Below are 21,404 nucleotides of genomic sequence, written 5' to 3'. Positions count from 1 at the left end.
GTGGTATGTGTGAACAAGCACATGTGTGCATGTGTGTATGTGAATACAGTGTGTACCTCTCAGGGGGTGGGTTAGGGCTCAGAAACACAGCTGCAAGGCCTGCTCTGTCTCTATCATTTGTACAACACTGATCTGCCAAGGGCGAAAAGTGACCAAACTTATCCAAGAATTCATGGGTATGTGTGTGTACATGTGCGTGAATGTTTGTGTGCATGTGAGTGTGGTGGGGGTGTCCTAATTCTGGAGGGAAGAGTGAAAATTACACCTCTGTACCCATGTCCTGAGAGTGGATCACACACCGGGTAGTTGCAAAGCCCTCTGGAAAATGGAGGACAGTGTGAGTGAGTGTGTTTTGTGGGTTGAGCAATAGTTTATGGGGTGGTAGTGCATTTGTTTGTTAGTCAACATTAGATCCCAGCCACTCTGACCTACTATGACAGACATCACCAACACACTTGTACTGAATAGAATATCTGATCAAATAGACATACTGCTACCTTGTTCCCTGTAAAATGTTTAAAATTGCTGTTGTTGGAACAAAATTAGCAGGTGGGGGAAGTAGCTTGAGTGTCAGTGGTTGTCTGTATGGATGAACGGGAAGTAGCTTGTGTTTGCAAATCTGCTTTTAGAAGCAGGACCAAAATGTTGTACTTTTCATATACAAAAGCAAAGGATTTCATCTTCAGTCACTTTACTGTTTTTAAGGCATCTTACTGCATTGTATGTGTGACCACATGTGACTGGCTAATACATCTGTGTATGAGTGTGTATGTGAGTGCAGGCCTGTCTGTTCATGTAAGCATGAACAATGGGACCAGTTCATAGACGCCACTATAAGCAGCCCAAGGCCAGAAAGACATCGACCCAACAACAGCTCACAGACAAATCCTTGGCCTTACGCCCTTTATCTTCGTCCAACTCCACAACCAGAACTGTTGTGTTCTCTGGCCTTTACCAAGAGCAAATGAGCAGACTCAATGGTAAAACATAAGGATAGCCAAAAGGCCTTTTCTGCAATTTCTAGAGACTGTCTATGCTTGTACAGTGTTTCCAACAATGTTGCATAGCTGTGAAAAATGTAAATAAAAACAGAATGAAATGATGCAAACCCTACATTTGAATGAAAAATAATGCAAAAACTGCATCTCAAATGTGGATAAGATCATATTTTCAGTGTACTGCATCGGTTGCCCTTTGATAATACTCTATGTATTTTGGATAAAAGTTTTGAAAGGAAAATGTTTCACATTCTTGTATGACAAGATTTCTGCTGCCAGGATCATTATTTCAAACAAATGCATGTGATTTACTGTTATGCACGTGTAGATCTAACCAAAGTGCTACACTTTGCCAAGAGATAATTAGTTCAAATATTGAGGAACAATCCAGGAGCAACCTAAGAACCCTTGAAGCTGCTGGTACATTTGTAGTTGACTACTGTCAAGCAAATTTTACATCACCAAGTACTGAAAGACTGCCATCCAAAAAAGAAACCACTGCTCCAAAATGAACACCTTAGGTTTGACTGGCTTGCCACTGACACCTGGACTAATATAAAGCAAATATCAAAACTTTTGGCTCATGCAGGCAAGCATTAGGCATTTGGACTGTCTTCATTTCCAACCCAATGAAAGAGACTGTTTTCCTCCCAGACACACCGCCAAAAGGGAATTTGTTCATACAGGCTGATAAGCAGATACTGGATTCATGTTTGACAAACATGGGACCTCTATAGGCTGTGAGAGCAACTGCATGCAAACAATATCAATGGCTAACCAAGCAGTTAACATTTTTTATCCAAACCATCTTTTTATTTTATTTTATTTCTTTTTTTGTTTGTTTTGTTTTTTGTTGGTTAAACCAAACCAAGAAATGACAATGTTTTGTCATAACATTCTGCATTTACACTTTAGTAAGGTAACCAACAAAATGGCATCCTTGAGGAAGACATCGTTATGTAACAGTGTGTATTTCAGAAAAATTGTATCCATGACAAAGAAACATTGTTATTAAAAAAATAGCCTACATATTTTTCATAATGGAGAAAAAAGTCTGTTGGAAGACAACCATCTACAAAGCAAGCTAACTTTCTGACTCTTCCACTGAAGGAGTGCTGGGAAGTGCAGAAAATGTAGGAAAAAAATTGAAAGAATTAATAGAGTAACATTTGGACTTGCAATTATAAACACTCGTGGGATGGTTTTATCTGCACAGCCCACTGTCAGAATAAATTAACGAGTTTCTTCTGATGATTTGACAAGGCTGGTAAAATGCCTGCTGCAGACCAACAACCACAGCTTGCAGGAACCCATTCACAGCTTACCCCAACACTGGAGAGGCCTACTAGACTGCCAGAGGAAGTTCAAATTGCTTCTTAAGTTCCTGCAGAACATCAAGAAGCTTAGCCTGCAGAGATGTCCTACCAATCAGCCCCATCATCTGATATTACTGCTACACCAAAAATATCTGTCCATTTGTAACTTGAACACCCTGCTGCAGATCCACAGCCAATTCTGAAACTTCTGCATGCCAACACAGCTCCAAACAGCCAGTGTTGGAGTTAGAAACCTTTATCACACCCAAGGTTTACTCATGATCACGCAGTACGAGTTTAATAAAACTGTGAGAGTAAGGGATTTTAGCTATTTCACAACAAAATATTACGTCGCTGAAGGAGGCAAACAGATTAAATTTCTTCTTTTCAAAAAGAACTTCATGTGTTCCTAGGCTTTGCAGAAACTGCAACACCTAAGAAGAAAACTGCAATGAAAAGATAAAGAGAAAAATAGCCAAGAGCTCTTTAGATTAGCTATGGGACAAAATGAGCAAGTCAAGACAAAACTGGCCAAAGATTCAGCTTGAAGCTTAAGAAAAGGATGCTGACCCAAAGAAAAGTGTTCTAAAAACTGAAATCAGATGTAATGGAGGCAAAGGAAGATTGGAGAACCAGAGGCAGCAGAGGGAAAGGAAACACCCTGCCAGGCTACCTCCATGAAGGTGGAACTTGGGGAATAAGAGGAAAAGAGGCAACAATCTCTAGAAGGCTTGATAGAAAGAATTATGAATTTGGAGCAAAAGAACAAGAATGTAAAGTAGGATAAAATAAAGAAAGAATTAAAAAGAAATCTGTAAGAAAGAGATTCATCCAGATATTTAAAAAGAAAATCTGCAGACTTCACCTCAGTCTGACTTCTGATTGCTGCTAAAAATCATAAAACCTTTTCTTTTCCAAACCCAAACACTTTTCATCTTGGCAACCTTTTTCTTTACTTAACCCAGCTTTCCAAATCTTAACTTCTAAGCTTGTATCCTTAACCCTATCCTTAAACCTTCATTCTTGTTTCATGGTTTTAGTCTTGGTTTTCCCCTCACCCCCAACCTCCTGTTTATTTTTCTTTGTCTTGTTTTTTTAAATTTCCTTTAAATTAATTTAAAAATCTACATTAATCTACTTATTTTACATCTTTCCTACTAAAAAGTTCTGAGAATACGACACAGCTGGACATGATACTAAAGATAATATGACAATATTTGTATTAAACACATTTTTAAGTTCTTGGGGTGATTAGCAAGTATGTCAGGAGGCAAATGAAAAAACGGCATTCCAAGCATTTAACAAATTTTACAATTAATTCACTTTATTTGCAAAAATTAATTTTTGCCACCATTGTCTATTGTAATGGAGACCAAAGGTAAAATGATGATGCACTGTTTGGTGTAGTGTTGTAAGTTAAAACATACACAAATGCATTGATTTATGTTGGGTTGAACATGAACATGTTGTGAGGTATTGTTTTGTGTAATAGGCTTACAGAGGAAGATGAACCAACCTGGATGTGCAGAGAAGAAAACAACAATTATTAATGCTCATAAATTTCAGCTAACATGTTGTGATGCTTGTTATCAACTAGGAGTTTGCATTCTTTAAAAAAAATAATGTTTTTTTCTTTTTTTATTTTTAATCCAGTGATTAAAATGTTCAGATTTGATATAATTTGATGTAAATAAAACAAAACATAACTAAAAAAAACAAAAAAACAAAAAAAATAAAAAAACAAATGAACTTGCACTCTAACCAGAGGCAACGTGATGACACAAAGTGGAGTACTTTGAAAAAGAAGAAGCTGGAAGCTGTTATTTTCTATAGGCTGCATCCACTCTGTATGCATGGAGACTAAGTGGAAAAAGATGTTACTGCTCAGGGAAAAGATAAGTAAAACACTATGTGGACACAAACGTTTCTTTTTGTCTAATCAGAACAGCAACTCAACTTACAAGCAGCCCTACTGGGAATATTCCTTAAGCTCCTGATTATCCACTCTAACATTGGTGTTGATTGTAGAAAACACAACAAATTTGAATTTGCACAACAACCTCATGCCATTTTCATTCTTTTAAAGGTGCATGGTGTACAATCATTCTGCCAGAGAAATAAACTGTTTAATACATGTCAGTTTGACTCAGGATTGTAAATGAGTTTTACAAGTGTCCTCAAATCTTCTAGGTAGTCTTAATTTTTATATATGGTTGCGCAACCTGAACCTACCATAAAAGTGAAAATCCTTGTTTCTATACGTCTTTCTTTGTAGATAATAGACCCCCTTTTTTTATTTGAACACTCAACAAAAAAATAGAACAAAAATTTAACCCAACAGGTCAACATTTGACAGATCACATAGTTTTTCACTGCATGCAAGCGTAGTGATGCCATCAACCTTGATGCCCTTTAGTGCCAAGCAATCAGACATAATTCATGCTGCATTGATTTTAAACTTCCTGCCATTTTATTACTACTCAGACTCAGTTGGATTTTATTTCATCAGAGCGAGGGGCTAACCTCTTCACAGCACTGTTGTGTACAATGCACAGTGATGCTACCAGGTATGTGTTTTTGTGCTTATTATTTTGTGCAGTAAATGTCCACATAATGGAATAGAAGAGTTTTTCACTGAACAGGTCAGCTCAAAGCTACATCATTCTAAACTCTTTATCATCTCTTCACAGAGTTTAAAGTGTTCATAAAATGTGCACTCTTAACTATATGAGAGGATTTGATGGAAATTGCCTAAATACCTGCATGATCATTTTGCATGAGATTTTGATGTTGGGTTAGAGATATTTTAGAGATCATTTTGCATGACAAAAGCAGTTGATGTTGAATGTTTAGTGGACAGCTGCAGAACAACTATGTTGATGGTGATTATGTGATCAAAAAACCAAGTGACTCTCTCCTATTTTTTATCGAGCTGGATGGGTCCCATTAACGTGACAGATGAACTACAATCTTAGTTTATAATGACTTGAGTGCAATTTGAACTCTTAATAAAATCCCCTTTTCTTCTGCAGTGATGGTGGAAAGTGTCCAGTGCAACCCTCAACTGGCCTGTGTTTCCCCCTTTGCGTGTGTTGAGATCTGAGAACCTCTTACACAACCCCAGACTGCCTTGCGCTTGATCAAAGGTAGCGTGTGTTATTCAGTGAAACTATGATAAAGGGGGTCCTGTTACAATTAGAGGGAAGTTTTTTTCACCACTACACCCTCCCCACTCTCCTTTAACTTGTTGGTGCATTGGTCACATGACTGTGGATATGAGAGCACTGGTTGTGACCTCTGCTTGACAGTAATGACTGCACCTTGACCCCAGGCTTTTTTGTTTAAGTGATGATGACCATGCATGTATTTTCTTGAGACAAGACTAAAAACTGGTCTAAGGGAGATGTCTTGGTGATATGACGTACAACCAGTAACAGGATGGTTGAAGAGTGAGGTAAAAAAAAAGAAAACGTTTTTACACTAACCCTCTCCAACACTGAACATGCTCTCTGTGTCTAAACTTCACCTCAGCTGACTGGACTCAGCAGTCGCAGAAACTCTCATATGCAATATACATGCATGGGAACGTGTCCTTTTTCCCTTGCAGTCGCCCCCACCTCCACATATACCCCCATCCACTTCCTGCTATCTCCAGGGCCAATCTAAAGCTGTGCTATTACGAGTCCTGTACTCGGCGTGTTGGCGGCCGATTTAGAACATCAACACCATCAATCAACCTGCCGATGGGGCCAAACAGCTGGCTGAACCGTCCTGTCCCAGAGCCGGACAATTTGTCATCCAACAAGGCCAACTTGCGTTCATGTAACTACATCCAAGCCTTTCTCCACTCTGTCTTTCTCCATGTTAAAAACCTCTTTTGATGACTTTTTGACTCACCCTCTTCAACTACCTCCTTTAAGGACTGATGTCTCGACTCAACAGTCTCTTTGCCAAAAATTTAAATCTTGTTTTCTTTGTGTCTCCCCATATGAAAATAATTGTACATTAATAGACATCCCTGAAACAAAGCTAACTTTAGTTCCTCCTGACTGGTGTTTGTGTTGAAGCTGAGAAAGGAGTAGCAGTGTGTTTTATTCCCTGTTTTGGACATTACCTTTTGCTGGAAAAATACGCCATGCTTTGCCTATTACAACTCTTTCCCCTTTTGCTTTATGTGGGTCGTTATCCACCAAAATAAACTGCCAACGAATAAACAAACAAATAAACATGCAGTGAAGAAACTATGAGTCATAGCTCTATAAAACACGGGATAAACTCGCACAAACTCCACAAATATTCGACGTATGCCTCCTGTATACTTGAGAGATAATAATAGAGTACAACAGGATTTATATGTTCATAAAAGTCAGAGACATAGTCCATAAAAAGGAAGTGTTTTCGCAAAATAGTATAAGAAAGATTAAGATTTATGTTTTAATTTCATGCCCACTGCTAATATGCAAAAGAGGAAGACAGCACAGCTTTTTTAGATTAAGCTCTTAATTTTTTATTTGATTAACAACAAGAAATCTGAATTACTGCAGCTATGCATGTGGTAAATGACTTTCAGATATTTCCTCTACAATGACATCATAAATATGCTCCACACACACACACACATAGATAAACTCTTAATTGCTAAGCCCTCACTGTCTTGCCTTATTTTTACTCTGCTTTCCCTCTCTAGGCCAGCTGAGAGACCCCTGAGGGCACTGAGGGGGCCTTAGAGTTGTCCAAACACCCCAAATGAGGGTCTGGGGAAGTTCCTCGCTCTTTTGTCTATGCCATTCCTGCCAGGAGAACAAGTGTAGCACAGTGCACAGACATGGGAGTGTGTTTGCGTCTGTGCTGTGTGTCTGTGGGGTCACAATGTGGCGGCTCAGCAGTCACGCTACCATTTCTTCCCTCAGCGCCCCCACTGCTGTGTACAGCCAGACAGTCGGCCCCAGCTGCACAACTGGCTGCCCTTTACCAGTTCAATCAGCCAAGGTCACCCACAATCAACCAGTGATGATGCACATCTGTGTGTGTGTGGGCAGGGAGGTATGCAGCAGACAGCCTCCTTTAAATTCTGTAAAGATGGTAAAGTATCTCACACCACCACATACTTTAACACTTGAAGAAGCAACTGCATACACACAAACACAAAAAATTATAAGGCAGTCTTTGCAAGGCAAAAGTTGAGTTAAATTTAGATGCTCAACTTTCAAGTCTGTGCAAGGGATTACCACAAGACTGCTGCAAATCATAGTCGACACTTCCAAATTTCAGCGTGAGACAGATTTCTGCTAAACAGAACCATGCATCGAAACTGAGTAGCGTTTTACACGGTCGCACGCAACTTTATTTGCCTGTAAATAATTTTCCAACATCCCATTCAAGAATTGGAGCGTTTGATTTCAGTTTTATGGGAGCATGTTTTACAAATGCTGTACAGGCCAAGAAAAACTGTACCTGGCAGTCAGACTGAAAAAGGTTTTCCTCACCTTCACTCAGTATTAATGAGCCCAGAAACAGCTCAGCCAAAAGCCAGAATAGATGTCACACAGGTCGAGGCTGCCGCCAAACATGTTGCATGACAGACATTAGGGCAAAAACTATTACAAAGATATCGAGATGGATTCCCTCACTTAAAACAGAGAGCAGTTTAAACAGTTTCATTATCTGTCTAAATAAAAACATTTATGCTATCATGATATTTCTTCTGTAACACACTGTCAGCTACATCTTGTGTGGTGTTCTTTGGAAAGACGGAAGAAGAATGTGTTTAGAGACATGGGGGAGTGATTGGGTGAAGTTATAACAAGCATAAATTGGGCCCTTGGCACTGGCCTTTATTTGAGAAGTCTTAATGACAAATCGCCTCTTTCCCTTTCACCTCCTAGTGTTTCATCTAGGCTGTACCCAGGTGGCTTTGGATGATCCACATCACTGGTTGAGCTGCTTTAGTCTTGCCCATGGGCATATTCTGGAGGAAAGATCTTTTGGTTGAATGCCTGTCTGGACCTTTTAGTCTTACCATTCGTAAATAAAAAATCTACTGTAATTTGAAAGTGCAGACTTGTCAAGACTATGGGAACTGTGGGGTTTTATTGTAAAGGAAAGAATTACTTTTTACCGTAAATGTCTTTGTACGCAATCTGGCTTAAATGATTTCAGAAAATCATAAGTGTCCCTCACAGGTAAGTTTTTTTTGTAAATAAATTGTAATTGACTTGCAGACTTGCATTAAGTAAATCTATATGGCAGCTTAGGTACATTCTCTTCTGTTAAGTTTAAGTTGTTTTTCTTTTTTTCACCTTGTAATGTATTCTCCAGAAATTTGCATGATCATGACAGGAGTCTTGATATCTAGGGAAAAAAAAAAAACGAAAGAAAAAGACAACAGAAACAAACAAGTAAAGTAAACAAGTATCTAAACATAACAAGGACAGTTATAGAACAGCTGGTAAAGGACTATTTTACTACTTTCTACAAAGCTACTTGGCTTTTAAGGCATCACTCACATGTAAAATTTAGTTTGTTGATACAAAGTTTTTTTAATCTTCTGTATGAGTTTAGTTGTGATAAACTTTAGAAAATCAGGCTTCCATGTTGCTAATATCTGGTTCTGTTACTAATGCACAAAGACACATCTCTCAGTGCAAAAGAGAGGATTGTGTCCCAGTTACAACATGAAACCTTAGTCCTCCAGAGCTGACTGATGGCTGAAGGATACCAAAGCTTGATCCAAGCCCAGGTGACCACCAGCAGTCCCTCACTGCAGCCTCGTCTTGAGGGTCTAACTACTTAATAAGTGGCTGTCCAAGGTTTCCTGGACATAGTCCAGACCAGCAGAGGCCCCATTCGAATGGACGCCCGACAGCATAAAGAGGGCTTCATTTATCAATCAGACCAATCAAAGACTTTTCCGGGACTAGGGACAGCCACATGTTGGGGATTAGATACATGGAATTTAGTACAACTAAATTACAGAGTTTGCCAGTCAGAGATTACAGCAAATCAACAGTTAAAAGAGTTGGGTTGCACTTCAACTGCAGCTGGATCGGCATGCTCTTTGCATCACCTATAAATGTGAATCCAAGACACTTTAGAGTTAAACTATGTAACAGCCAGTGCAGCCTCGAACGTAAAGCTATCAGAAACTGAACCAGAAGAGTCAGTGAGCTGACATACATTAGTTTTAATCATAACAGCAAACTTAAAAGTAATACATGTAACTCATTGTTCTGATTTCATATTTTAATTTATGTTTTGTCATTGTTTTGCTCTTAAGTTGACTTTGTAACATCTGTTCAGCAACAATAGATGGCAAATGGCCTTTCTTGCTAACTCTGGCACATTGACAGCAATGTGTATTAGTGTGCGCTGTCAAAAATAAATAAGATAATAAAACAAATAAATAAATAAATAAAAAAACAAATGATGTTGCTCTTTAGTGCTTTTGAAAACAGCATTTTAATATTCAACAGAACTAATGTGTTAATTAAGCTCTTAAAAGTCACCCAGACATCTGTAGGCTTGTGAGTACAGTAGCATCGCTTCAGAACTTCCTCAAAAAAAAAACTTAAAATATATATATGTGGCAACAGATATACATGTCACAATTCCCAACATTACAACTCCAAAGACTAAGCAGCATGACATCACTGCATTGCAAACGAGGTTCATGTGAAGGCTCAGAGCAGATAATTATTGCTACCCGGCCTGTGCACAAGCTGTGAGCCGTGCAACATATTTAGAAGCTGATGGAGAGAGGTGAGGCGTCACCATCACCTCTGGCATGTTGTGTCACTCCTGCTCATTTCCATCTCTGTTCACAGATGACAGATGAAGCGCTGACAGGTGTCAAGAGAAGAGCAAAGCAGGTCTTGTCAGTGATTCACTGAACCCCCCACTGTGTGGGACACACACACTTTGACATACCATGACTATAACTAGAGGGGGAGGGGGGTGTGTCTGTTTCTGCATGTGATAGAAAACGACTGGGAAAAGGGAGAGAAAGGGGAAAGAAGAGAGACACAAATGATAGTAGGTACGGATGTTACAGTATAGGCTGAGTTTCATAAAAATGTCCAACACAAATAAAGTTCAGCAAGCTCATAAAGTGAAAAAGAGATGTATTTATTTGGTTTGTTTTGACTTTAAATAAAAATATTTTTAAAGCTCAAAAAGGTTAGAAATCCAGGTAGGCTGTGTTTCTGTGTCATCTCTCACAAAGCCCTATTGTGATGCTGATCTTGGAAGAGCAAAGCTGATTTCAAGCTCCATAAGCATGAAAAAAAGAATAAGTTCATTCCTAACACGGCTTAAATTATAAGAATTTTACTACATTTATTTATTTTGAATGAATGAATGAATGAAAAATACTTTATTAATCCCAAAGGGAAATTCAATAAATAAATTTTTTTTTTTAAATGTAGTTCTAGAGAGTCATGCATAAACATATGGAAATGTTAAATAAAATGTCCTTACTTAATTATCTATTTTGTATTTCTTTCCATCAATGAAAAATATTTTCACTCATATTGCTAAGCCAAAGAAATTAACTATGATTTTACACAGAGGACAGCTTAAGCTAATGACTTTGTGTCAGCATGAGGATAGACTTAGCAGATAATGGGTACTTCCAATAAGAGTGCTTTTCACAGAGGGGGTTATCACCTATGGTAAGAGCATGTGAGTGCTTTTCACATACAGTATAGGTCTGCGGCATTGGACCATGGACACAGAGGTAACACACTATTAGTGCACATTACTGGAAATAAATTAGCATGTAATGTTGTGATTTTACTAAATGATATTTTGGGGCTCCAAAAACAAAGCTGCAGGAATTGCAATTTGAAAAAATTTTGAGTGGTGGGATTACTGTGCATTTATTCAAATTAATATGATGATCTAAAAAAGGTTTGAAAAGCTCACATCAGTGCTGGTGAAAATATTTGACATCATATGCAAATAATGTGCATCAAGCTGAGTAATATTTTGCTTATTCGTCCAGATCCACCCATAGAGGTGTCATTGTTCCTCAGTTCTCAGTTCTAACTAGGGGCTAAGGCACAATGAAGCTAGACCCCCCATATTTCATTTCTACCCCGCTGATAGCATTTATCAGCAGTGTCCTGATAAAAACAAAATATGCAACTTAAGCCTGAGCAGGGCTTAGCCGCCGAGGTGGACAGGATTACCTGGAGGCTAGCCGGGACAGGCATCAGATTGTACTGTCATAAAGGGCCATTAGCCTCTTGGCAAACTGTACCTCAAGCCCAAGATGACAGAGCTTTTCAAGACAGACAGGGGGGAAAATATGAAACTTAAATTCGTCATGACAGACATCTCAGTGAATGGGACCTCCAGAAAAATGGATTTGTAAAGCAAAACATGCATAAATAAGCTCTTTCTTTCTTTTCTTTTTATCTTCATTTGGCTCCTATGGGAGTTAATTGATTTTCTTATCAAGTTTCTTTATGAAATGGTGAATATCCACCGTTGTCTTGTGGTGCAAGTATTTATATGGAAAGAGAGACAGGATTTCCACACAACACACAATAGAGTAGACTTACTGACTGGCTGGGATTAAATTTAATACAGGACCTTGACAGACATATCCTGGAAGCATGCTGCTCTCTCTGCAGATTTCCTATAAGAGCAAAGCTTACATGTTTGTTTTTTTTTTTATTTGCTTCATTAATTGGCTGGTTAAGTCTCCCTAATCCATAATGATCACTTACTTGTATGTCTTATGGCATTTTGAAGCTAATACGTCCATTACCTTTCAGCCCTTAATTCTCCAGAGCTTTGACATAAACTGAAACACATACATTTCTGAGCGGCACCTTAGAAAGAATCTATTTCAAATACCCACTGCAAAGAAGAGGTTGTCTAAACAAAGTATTCACAAGAGATGATATGCCACAGCAGACAGCCAGCTATCTTCCAAAGCACTGTCACTTTCTCTGACTTGTGGAAGTAGAGGGATCCTCTGTTATCTTTGCGAGGTGATCAGGATTATTTAGTGACACACATTCATGTCTCCCTTTTCTTGCAAGCCAAGGGGCTGAATCAGACTGTTAGAGTGGAAGGGCAGGCTTCAGCTGGAGTCTTCTTCTGTCTCTCTCGGTGCCCTTAAACTGGCTGCCGACCTGTCTTTTCCCAGAGGGCTTTGTGAAAGAACAGAAATGTGATGCTGCCCCACAGACACAAGTTGTGGTGGAGTCTAGTCTGCGGTGGCCATGTTGTATCTCCCCTCTATGAACTTACCCCCCTCCACCTCCACCTCGACTTTTTTTTTTTTTTTTATCCTGAGCTGAGAGACTGCAGGCGCCAGGTGAAGTGTAACTGCAGTCTCAGGTATGCTGGGTGGATGTTGTGGCCACTTCCCAGGACTTCAACTGCACCTGAGACTGAGTGACACGGGAACCAAGATCAGCAGTACCTCAGGGAGGGCAGCTCAAAGCAAGACAGTACATCATTCATAAATCAAACGCTCCATAACTGAGGATGTGAATGAAACCACCTTGTTTTGTAGCTTAGAGTAAACTTGATCCCATCATTTCAATCTCCTGGTCTTTAAAAAAGAACATGGTGACAAAAACCTGCCCTGTTGTCTGAAATATTACTCAGTCACTAAGGACAGCTAATAACTGAAAAGCTATCATTTGACAATTATTATGTATGTATCAGAGCTATTTTAACAAAGAAATTAATTACTTAAAGTGATTTTTCCTGCTAAATGCCAAACATCAGTTGGTTCAGACTTCTGAAACATGCAGAAGAATTTTTTTTGTTAGTGACTGTAAAGTTGGATTTAGAAGTTAGTAAGACAAAACAAGACACATAAAAGCTCCACTATGAAATTCAGGCATTTGCAATATGCATATTAATGCATGTTTATAAGGAAAATATTGACTTTCAAAAGCAAGGAAAATTCAGAAGTAAGTATTTTTTGTCTTTATAAACACTATTAAATTTATTCTAAGTTGTGAGTGTGTTAAGTATTTGATCCCAAAAATATAGTATTCTATATAGTATGACTATTCAAACACAGAGGCATTAGCTTCCAACTCTTCTTTGTGACTTGTTCCTCTTCCTCTGAATGTTGTAGTATTGTCATGTGTAAAGACTTAGGATGATTACAAAATAATTTGAAAATAGAATAAGTACGCAGAGCCTAAGTTGAGGTTTGTTCCGTCTGTCAACATATGACAGCTGCAGAGCAATTTTCATTGTGGTGCAAGTGGTTTTGTGGTGAATGTGCACTCTCATTTATCTAAAGTACATCCTAAACTGCGGCTGCCGCTTCATTATTCCAGCAAGCTGCATGGGTTACAATGTGCATTTGTTCCCAAATGAAAAATCTTTGCAGGAATTTGAATGACTTGAGTGCATATGTTTTGAGGAAAGAGGCTTGTTGTGGTGGTGAGGCAGAAAGAGTGTGTGTGTGTAGAGGGGGGGGGGGGGGGACATGCAAGGAGAAATTAAGACAATAAAAGAGAGAAAAATTTGTCTATTTACTCAAATATTTCAGGCTTTCTCCACCTTTTCCTCTTTTCCTTGTCAACATACGGACTGAATCCTATCCAGACTAAAGACAGAAATAAGAAAACAGTGGTCACAACAGTATTTGCAAGTTCTATGGTAAAGAAGAAACCACGTATTTGTCTAAAATAGGTACAAGGATTCTTAATCCAGAAGCCATATTTTTCTAACCACATTTCTTCCTTTTGAATAAAATGTTGGACAGTTCTTAACCAAATTTTAGTAGTTTATGTAATCTCCTTACATGTTTTCTCAGTAATTTGACCCTTTTTAAACAGACTACCATCTTTTCCACGACCACAGGATGTGTCTTTCCACATGGTTAAGAAATGAGAAGCTACCCATTGCATCATTTGGGGGTTAAATAACTTGTTGTCAGCTGAAAGATAATAGCCCATGCTGTAATTATCCAATAGGAGGCACATCGTGTACCTATTTGCTTAGTTAAATCCAGGTGGCGACTTCTTTTTTGGCCAGGCAGTCTACACATATTTTACTGTGTCAAACTGCAGTATGCCAAGCTGTCAGGTCAAGATTTTGTTCAAGATAAAAAGGATTTGATACTAATCACCCTTAATTGTAATGAAATCTGGAATCATAAAAATAAAATATTATAATTACCGTATATTTACACTATAACTAGGATATGGTGCTAACTGTTATAACTTGGCAATGATGTTGACTGTGAAATGGTCACAACCAGGTCGTATTACCATAACAGCCTTGTTTATAATTGGTAATGTGTGCATATGATGCTGTGCATGTCTTTGTCAGGGTTGGGTTAGATAAGTGTTTCTCAATCCTGGTCCTCAGGACCCACTGCCCTGCATGTTTTTGAGATAACCCTACTTTAACACATCTGAATTAAATGAATGGCTCGTTAACAGGCTGGCAAAGAACTTGATGAGGAAGTTCATTAATCAGAATCAGATGTGCTGGAGTAAGAACACATCTAAAACTTGCAGAGAAGTGGGTCATGAGGACCTGGGTTGAGAAACATTGTGTTAGATTACTTAAAAGGTTGCTAGGTCTTCATAGATATGCCATAGTACAAGCACAAACTACTGTTAGTGTTATATAAACTGACATCCTGGGGTTCTTTATGTTAGTTTGTTTTGGTTTATTTAGTTATTTTCACACCTCCTTCTTTATGGCACTTAATTTTCAGGGAGATATGAAAAGGAGCTTTTTTTTTTTGTTTTGTTTTTGTTTTTGTTTTGTTTTTTTGAGGAGCAAAAACCAGATTTCCTAAAAATTAAACATAACAATTGTTAAGTCACTAAGGAAGCAACATTAATAGAAGTTCTGCATTTAGATCAGATTATTCTTTTATAAACTGGCACACATCTATATTTGTCTTTGCAAATGTATCATAATCGTGTATTTCTTGATCAGCTAACAAAATCTAGTGACACCACGGTTCAATTTAATATGTTTAATAGTTTTTTGTAATCTATCAAAAATAAAGGCCAGTCGGCTAAAGGGTGATATTTTTTCCAATAAGGCGAGTTTCTATGCACTAATGAAAACGCACCGCGTTTCCTTGTGATAAATGAACCCATTAAAAGCCCCGTTTTGTTTTGTTCCAGAGCTCGGTGTCTGTTGCGTTTTAGTGCGCAGCAACGACCCGCTTGAACAGCTTCAATCTCCCACAGTTCCTGCGTGTGACAGTCATTCATTAACAAGCAGAGACACAACGAGGAAGCTAACATGTCAGACAAGAAACAGACCGTAGATTTGGGTTTGCTGGAGGAGGATGATGAGTTTGAAGAATTTCCAGCCGAAGGTAAATAATCCACATATTATGTGAAGGCATCGTACTTTCGTTTTCTTCTCAACTGTTTGTCGGTAACTGTTTGTTCATCGGTGTTCGGCCTTGCAACAGTGACTCAGCTAGCTTAGCCACGTTAGCTAAGTGGGACAACATTACGCAGCTGGCATGTTACTTTTAGTAAACGAATTCAGGCGACTAATGAATTATTTCATATCTTCTTATAACTCAACACCCCTGTGCAGTGTATCAGTGCGATGTCATTGTTCTTATGTATACATACAGTATGCCGTTTAGTTTGCGCTAGGCTAGGTAACAGTAGCTTGCTAACGTGAATATTAGCAAACAGGCTATGCTGTCTCTAAAAGGTAAACATTTCAAGTTTTGCATCAAGTTTTGAAATTGCATCCGAATAGTTTTTGCCGTTTTAACTTCAGACCTTTTGCCTGAGTATTTCTGTTTTAAAGGCCCAGTTTGTAACAAGATTGGGGTTTCTCTAACTCACAGATTGGACGGGGCTGGATGAAGATGAGGATGCTCATGTTTGGGAAGACAACTGGGACGATGACAACGTAGAGGATGATTTTTCAAATCAGCTAAGGTAAATTTTTTATAATTCTACTACACTTCTTTATAGACTAGCAGTGATTCAACTAATGAACATGCATGAAAAAGTTGAACAAGTTAGTTTTCATATTACAGTCTTATTTGTCTCATGACAAGATTATTCAGCAAGATATTCAGTACAAGATTTTTATAGTTTTATGTATTTGTGGATTGATTTATCATTACTGGTAACCTCAGATGAAGTTGGCATTTCAACACAGCAGCATGCATGATTGGCTAATTAAACATTTTGATTTAAACATGAGAAGAAATTGTTCTTATATAGTTAAGAAATAAGCTTCTGAAACATATTAATGGCCTGTATTTGACACAGTGGCTGGACATGAAGATGAATCATACAAAAAATAAATAAATAATCTGTATATTCTGACAGCATTGCATTGTGGTTTAATAGACATTGAATTGTGTAAAAGGCAAGGCAGTATTGAAACTTTTCATTGATGGAGGTGTCTTATATTATTTTGCAAACATTAAAATGAGAAACAAATTGTATTATATAAACTTAAATACAGGGAAGTTTTTTTTTCTTGTTTTTATGTACAGCTTGAAATTGAGGAAACTTACTTCACACCAGAAAAATACTTCTAAGTTATATTTATTACAACATATGTTTGTGTTAATTTTTTTAATGGAAATTGCAGTAATCAATATTGCGCATGACCTATTATGAGTTATTATTATTATTAGTAGTAGTAGTAATAATAATAAATATTTTCTTACCTGTTGTGTAGATCTGCAGTACTCTGTTAGAACTACTCCCTGGCTGTTAATGGCACTGGGGCTCTGCTAACAAAATGTATATTTCAAGATTAACATGGTTACAGTTTTAGTTGAGTGGTACATTTCATATCAGGGTTATTATCTTAAGATCTGTAATTTTTTAAAGCTTGTACTCACACATGTAATCAGTAACTATTGATGAATAAGTGACTACACTGAGCACACTTTAGACAGCAGTATGCTATTGTTTTATTTAGGCCAGTTTCAATAACCATATTATTAAGTTGATTCTTAAAGATATCATTATTGTTTAAGGGCATGGCTTCCATATATATGTATAATCATCAAATCCATAGTTGCATGCATTATGTAATATTTATATATTTTCTCACTCCCATCTCTTAATGGTTCTTACAATCAATAGCAGAGGGTACTTATGCCTCAACCGCCCACCTGTAATCATCTCTGCTGACTTGATCTTTCTATTTTCCTTCTCCTCCCTGCAGAGCGGAGCTCGAAAAACATGGTTACAAGATGGAGACATCTTAGGGGATTGCAAGGCCTCATAGTAGCTGATGACATTGGATATGGACATTGATATTTGAATATTACTGCTTTACCACTTGCCCCATGAAGACATTTGCGGATGTTAAATTGTTTGTTTTTTTCTAAGAAATATTGATGGAAGTAAAGCTTCTTGGTGGAAAAAGTTCCTTTTGAGTGTTGAGTTTTTTTTTCCCCTGCCAGTTAAGCTTGATTTGATGATTTTGCAGAATAAATAAGTTATTGTTTACAAATTATATTTGTGTTTAGTATACACTCTTATGTACCATTCATCTTAAAAGAAAAATATTGATTTTATTTTTTGTGCACAAACACCATGTCACCTTTTAACACAATAGTACTTTTATAAAAGGCTGTTTATTGAAACTATCAAAGTCTCTGTGATGAAGGAAAAATGATCAAAAAGGTAGGCAAGAGAAATGGAGATGCAAAGTTGCTCACTGTAGAAGTACACACAATGCAAGGTAGTGTGTTTGTGGTGCATGCCACACACATACAGAGGGAGTTCTTCTGCACTGTGGTTCATAACAGCCCCTTTCTCGCTCAGCCCCACAGTGCTGGGCTGAGTCCCTGAAGGAGAGATTATCCACTGCCGTGTTTGTCAGAGGCAGGGAGGGGGTCTCAGCATGAGGCCTGCCATGCCCGGGCCTGCCCCTACTGCCAGCAAAGCCCTTCTCTTCCGCTTGGCACAGCAGGGACTCTTGTGCTGAACCAGAGGCCAATTTATCCCCACCACACTCCCCCTGCAAAATGATTTCTCTCAGTATTTTGCCGACTCTTGGTCACAGGGTCCTAATGAGGTGAAATGGATGCCAGTAAGACCAGGACTGCAAGAGCCATTTTTATTCTGAAAACAAGATCCTACCTTCACCTGTAGGGGTGCAAGGTAACCTGGAAACATTTACACAAGTACTTTATTTTTACGTAGAACTTTTTGGAGATAATGATTTTAATTTTGAAGTACATGATAAAGTCGAAGCATTGAGAGTTGCAGGACAAAAGCATGTCATCTAACACAATACTTTCTTTAGCAACATTTCCATTAAATAAATTTACATACTACATATATTATTTGATGTTTAAATAGTTTTTAAAAGTTCACAGTTTCTATGTGGTGTTTGCTTAGATGACAAAATATCCTAAAAAAATATTGACAAAGGAAATATCAGATATGCCAGTATTAGCATACATGTTCAGAAAATCTACCTGAAATGATTCATATTAAAATAAAAATGGATTTTTGTAAGAGTAACAGCAAACGTTTGAGAAACTGAAGAGTTACTAGTGCACTAACACTGGCCAGTTTTGTAAACTGTGTCACATTACTGTGTAATTTGTGCACGCATTTTCATTGTTGTGTCACTTCATAATAATTAAACAACACTACATCTGTACGTATGGAGAATTTATACCAGTTAAACATTACACATATCTGATAACTGGACCCCCTTTTAACCAAATAGACAATTATTAATTATTAAATACTTCTACATTTAGTAAACAGTAATCATATTGACCAGTTCTTAAATTGGTTTTTCAACCATTTGTGCCTGTTTCCCAGTGTGTAGCTTTACTTCATCTTTACTATTTGTTGTATTTCTTCATATCATAATTGGAAAGAATCACGCAGTTTGTTGAGGTACTGCACACTTGTACCATCAAAAGTTCGTAACCATGGAAATGGAAATTTGTTAGCTCATGTGTTCAAAGGTTGGAAAACAAAGTGGGTTGACAACATCTGACAGTCTCTTGTATTCTTCAGGGAAAAGAAAAAATCAAAAGTAGTCATTATGGCAATCATCTGTATATTAACAGCCCAACAGCTCTCTTGAGTGCGCAGTCCATATTGTGTGTTCCAGCTGCTACTGATACACATATATCAATGAAGAAAGTAAATATTTTGTTGACACATACTGTGCGAAATAAAGCAAAGTCTCATATCTGAGTGAACCTTCTGTGCTTGGATTCAAAGATCGAAACTCAGATCTGTTTATGCCAGTGAAACTAAGGGCCCTGGGCCAGATGATAATTCTGAGGGCTGGGAAGTCAGTCAAGTGAGAGAATTGGTAAGTGAGAGCAACAGAGGAGGACTTGTGACCATTTTGTTTGTGCTGAGAGCGTAAGATTGCTCCCTTGTGCTTGACGCAGCAAGGGCCTCAACGGGCCTTCAATATTCCACCTCACAAAGATCGCCAAGCTTGTCAGTGTCCCCGTACTAGTCATGCTTCAATCCCATTTGATCATGACTTTAATTTGTGCACACATTTTCATTGTTGTTCCTTTGTGACCCACATGATTCACCTTGACATGGATGGCTCATTGCTGGTGTTATTGGCTGAACTGAATTTTAATCTGCTGGTGGGATATTCTAACAACATCGAAGTGCTGGTTTTAAAAACAATTATATGTCCCCATTCAATCTTTGCGCAAAAATTCATGCTGTGAAAACTGATGCTTTCAACAGATTAAATGCATTTTGAGCTTCCAATTGCTGCAGCCTGATTCTAGTCTTTCTGAATGCCCAGATTCTTCAAAAAGCATTCTCTTATTTGCAAATCGTTTTCCCCCAGCCCACGCAGTTCTGAGACCACATGCAAGAGAGCAGCCAATGGAACTGTGGCGAGGACTATTTCATAACACTTCATGTTGGGAGATGGCAGATCCATTGTTCTCGAGGCCCACAAGCCTGTGGGCGAGAGCCCCTGCTGTGTCTACACTGAAGAAACACACCAGCCTCCCAGGCTGTGTTTTCCTCTCTTTACTGCAGAAGCTACTGTGACCCTTCCAGCTTTTTCCCTCTCCCACTGCTACAATCCCTGCTCTCACTGATTCTCCTCTTACCAATCCCTTCCCGAATGAGTTGGAGTGAGGATGAAGCTGTCGCTGCACAGCTAGGAAGCGTACAGCTGCTACTATAATAGTCCTAATTGCACATTTCTTTTGTTGGGCTGAAATTAGCAGTGGGGCTACAATGCTACTGCTAAAACCCCCATAAACCACCATGTAAAGATGGTGGGGTTATTTTTTTTTTTTTCTTTTTTCTTTTTAAATCCATTTGGGAGTGTTCAACAGTAAGACTGCCAACCCACTGCCGAATGGCCCACACCTGCACGCTCACACCCCCGCAAAAGTAAACACAGATAATAAGGTATAATTACTTTAGAAAATAATAACGAGGAGAAACCCTCCATACCCCCCTTCTCTTAGTGACAAAGGGCTGCCTGTTTATTGTGGGGGGTGAAACAACCCCAAAGGATGCTGGCGAGTGCCCTATCAAAAGACCTGAGGGCCCTACTGAGGGTCCCTTATAGGACAGTCATCAGTGTCAAGGGGGACTTGGGCTTTTAAGTCTCTTCTATCCTAACTGCTTTAATTAACCAGTATTGACTGACCACAGGCCACTTTTTCATCTCCATTTAGTCTCATCAAAATGATCCTGTGTTGTCTGGAATGGTTTCCCTCCTTTCAGTGGGATCAGAAGGAGACCAGAATGGGATGTTCATGTAAAATTAAGTTTAACATATAAATGCATGTGTATAAACAAAGACAAGAATATTTTGGTTCTGGACAGGTTCCAAATAGACTGCATTCTGAAGGAAAAATGGTAATACTGTATGTGATTTATGTTTTATAGAGACAATGTAATGGCCTAAAAATCTGTTCATAGTGTAATTGTCCATCTGTGCTTTCTGTACACAAATGGTAATAGTGACACTTAAGTGTTGTGGTAAACCAAATATTAATTATATTAAGAAATATATTTGCCCATGTGCTTAAGGTTAACTTATCATAAAGACTGGAAACAAAGGGAAACTGATGGCCAAACTTGTCAAATGATAATAAAATCTGCTTACTCCAATAGAGCTCATT

General features: G+C 38.2%; 1 long non-coding RNA gene across 1 annotated transcript; it reads left to right on the top strand.

Annotated features, from left to right (window-relative positions):
* Positions 1 to 15,483: 15,483 nt before the first annotated feature.
* Positions 15,484 to 17,682, top strand: LOC121656204. The gene is made up of 3 exons (XR_006013376.1): positions 15,484 to 15,638; positions 16,131 to 16,224; positions 17,477 to 17,682. It is a non-coding gene; the product is annotated as an uncharacterized LOC121656204 (long non-coding RNA).
* The last annotated feature ends 3,722 nt before the right edge of the window (positions 17,683 to 21,404 follow it).

Source organism: Melanotaenia boesemani, chromosome 17 (assembly GCF_017639745.1).
Source record: "Melanotaenia boesemani isolate fMelBoe1 chromosome 17, fMelBoe1.pri, whole genome shotgun sequence".
Taxonomy (NCBI): domain Eukaryota; kingdom Metazoa; phylum Chordata; class Actinopteri; order Atheriniformes; family Melanotaeniidae; genus Melanotaenia; species Melanotaenia boesemani.
This window is presented reverse-complemented; position numbering and strand designations above follow the sequence as displayed.